The sequence below is a fragment of the Lontra canadensis genome, unplaced genomic scaffold (assembly GCF_010015895.1).
Source record: "Lontra canadensis isolate GAN:19392208 unplaced genomic scaffold, GSC_riverotter_1.0 scaffold54, whole genome shotgun sequence".
Taxonomy (NCBI): domain Eukaryota; kingdom Metazoa; phylum Chordata; class Mammalia; order Carnivora; family Mustelidae; genus Lontra; species Lontra canadensis.
In genome coordinates, this window is record NW_022631048.1 from 13087586 (window position 1) to 13090637 (window position 3052).

A 3052-nucleotide genomic window follows, 5' to 3' on the forward strand; every position below is an offset into this window, starting at 1 on the left:
CTACTCGACTGTAAGGTCCTTTAGAGACTGTGTGGGATTCCTCTTTGCATCCGAGAAGTTCTAGCAAGACAAATGATAGGCACTTGAGACTAAGACAAGAGGGCACTGAGGTTACCCAGACAAGGTCTCAGACAGATGCCTTCCCACTAGACTGGAGTTTTCAAGAAAGCCCTGAACAACTGAAGATTTATCTTCAACTGGCCGCTCAAAGATGGTTTTCTCAGACTCACATCCTGGCCAGATTCCCATTAATTGGTGTGGGGTTGTTGTTTGGTTTTAGTGAATCTTTTCCCTGTTCCCAAGGCTGGGAAGACTTCAGTGTTTTCTTTCTTGTCCCTCTCACCCATCCACTATCTCACTCGTGAGAACAAAACAACAAATAACTAACTAGATGTCTCTGGGTTGGTCTTGACACATGCCATGCAGTACTTCATACCACGCTGTGCCCACGGTAATCCAACCGGTTGGCTTGCTTAGTGAAGAAAATAATTTCTTCAATCACTTCAGGTGAATTCTCAATGACTTTGTAACTTCGAGTTTCAGGCCCTGTACAAGATGAACAACCAAACCCCAGAAGCACAACCATGCTCTGTGGCCTCCTGGGGGAGACCCCATGAGCTGTACTTTGGCGTCTCCTTGGCTCTAATTCTCCGTGTATCCTTCCAGAGCCAAATTGCTAATATTCTCTTCAGGCAGACATCCCAATTGACTTGGAAGAATAATGGAGTTATTCTTTTGAGATGTGGGCCTGGAGAAAGTTCTTTCCGACAGCCTGGTGGTTGAAAACTGCTGAGAGGTCTGTCTCTCTGTCAGTCTCCTGCAGCCTCCCTGTACTATGCAACTGAGCTTTGATTATGTGGTTTTTAATATTTTGGCTCCCTTATTACTTGGGGGGGGGATTTCCATGGAGCATCTAACCATCTCCAATGAATTTTATCACCATTTTAAAAACAAGCTCTTCTCTTGTTTTTAAGGCTCCTCAGGGAGCCCAACTTTTGGGTCACACATGTAGACCGTCACAGCTACACCCTGCCCCTCCATATCCACGACCATGTGCCTTCCCTGTTCTCTTCATGTCACGGCAGAGTGTTGGAAGGCAAACAACCTGCTCCAAGTCCTGGCGCCTAACTAGTCCTAGGTAACCTCTGGCTGAATGTTATTCTCCTGGTAGCAATCCGGAGGGAATATTCTTGCCGGGTCTAGAGAGATTTAGTAAAATACGTAATGGAATTTGTATATTAGGATGCATGGATGAATTTAGCAGGCGCAAAACGAGCTTCAAGCACTGCTCGGCTTCTTTACCTACAGAGCAAGTCCTCGCCTTCCTGGCCTGATGTTCAAGAGCCTGGCGTGTGTAGCCGTTGCCACCCCTCTCGGAGAACACCTGCCCCCCTGCCATGCTTCGCTCTGTCTCCAACAACCCGCACCTTCCCTGGCGCCCTCCTCGGCAGGTGGGGGTCGGGGTGGGGATCCAGTTAAGACCCAAATCTCCTCCCGACCCAGAGGACCTCTCCACAGAGGCAGAAGACAAGATACTTTCATTAAACCAGCAAGTGGCGCGCATCCCGGGCAACCCGCTGAAGGGATGCGAGGGCAGAGCGCGACCTCACGGTCCTGCGCGGCTCGGCGGACCCAGCCCCACGGCGGGCGGGGGGGACCCTTAACTCGTCGGGACACCGGGAGCCAGCGGAGCCTCCCGGGCCGCGCACTGGTCCGCAGAGGGCAGTGCAGCGGCGGCCCGGGCGACTTGCGGCCCGGGCGACTTGCGCCCCGATGTGAACCCGGAGGATGCAGCATCCCGCTCTCAAACCCAGCCCGCCGCAGCCTTTAAAGGACTTCGCCCGCGGCAGCTCCCGCGCCCCGCCTGACGTCACGGCTTCCGGCTTCCGGCGGCTGCGCGATGACGCAGCGCGCGGGTGTACGCGCCGGCGCCATGTGTCTCCAGCAGCGGCCAGCTTCAGGGGTTCGCGGGAATCCGAGGCCATCCGAGGCCGCCGGTGGCTTCAGGCGGCCCACGCTCCCGACTGAAGCCGGATGAGGTCCGGCCGGGGGCGGGCCGCGGCGGGGCGCCGGCCGAACCTCCGAGGGGATGGGGTCGCGCGGCTCCCGAGTGCGGCTTGGGCGGACCGCCTGTCCCCTCTCGCGGGGGTGCCCGGTCCCCGGCTGTCGCGGGAGGCCCTTCCGGAACCCGCCCGGCCTGCGGCTGCGGAGCGTAAGCGGAGCGGCGGCCTCCACGCCGGGAGGACTGCGGGGAGAGGCCGCTCTGGGTAATGCTGGGCGTGCGGGTGCCCCGTGGGCTTGCGACTTGAGGGGTTTCTGTCCCGGGGTGTCGGGGTCGCCGGGGCCCCGCGGAAGGCCGCTGCTCCCGTCCGGTCCGCTCGCTAGCGCTCCCCGACCGGGGGTCCCGTCCCGCGCTGCCCCAGCTAGCGAGCTGGCGTCCGGACCCCGTGCCCTACGCCCGCGCGCCCTCCGCCACTCCCCGGAGGAGCGTACAGAGCCCCGACCTGCCCCGCGACCCCTCCTCGGCTCAGCCCCCGGCACTGAGGGCACCGCGCGCTGTGTGCCCGGGGTCGTGCGGGCCGCAAGCCTCCAGCGTGCTTGGGTCTGCGGTGACCCTGTGCATTCCTGCAGCGCTTGCCAGAGCATCCTGAAACGGTTTGAGGCCTTGCCCTGCTCCGTCCAGAGCGAGGTTATAGAAATTTCAGACAGGCGCGCGTCCGGGCCGGGTCGCAGGAAGCTGCGTCGGTGGTGGAGTTGGATTTCTTGCAGGGCTGCGGCGGGGGTCCTCCGGAGAGCGAGCGAGCACCCCTGCCGAGTCCACTCTTCAACCTTCATTCTCCGCCCAGCTCAGACCTTTGAGCACCACCGTGAGGTGGTCTCGGGTCCAGTGTAGAGCAGGGGCCCAGGGTCGCCCTGTCGGCCGCTGCAGGCCACCTTCCCCAATGCCAGCCCCGGAGGGAGCTGGGCATCCAGAAGGGGGTGGGAAGCGTAGGTGGGCGGGAGATTCCCTGGGGGCTCTGCCTGGGTGGGAGCGAGTGCTGGCCGTCGGGGA

General features: G+C 60.5%; 1 non-coding gene across 1 annotated transcript; it reads left to right on the top strand.

Moving 5' to 3' along the window:
- Nucleotides 1–2579: 2579 nt before the first annotated feature.
- LOC116877975 lies at nucleotides 2580–2711 on the top strand. Its single transcript, XR_004384747.1, has one exon. It is a non-coding gene; the product is annotated as a small nucleolar RNA SNORA9 (small nucleolar RNA).
- The last annotated feature ends 341 nt before the right edge of the window (nucleotides 2712–3052 follow it).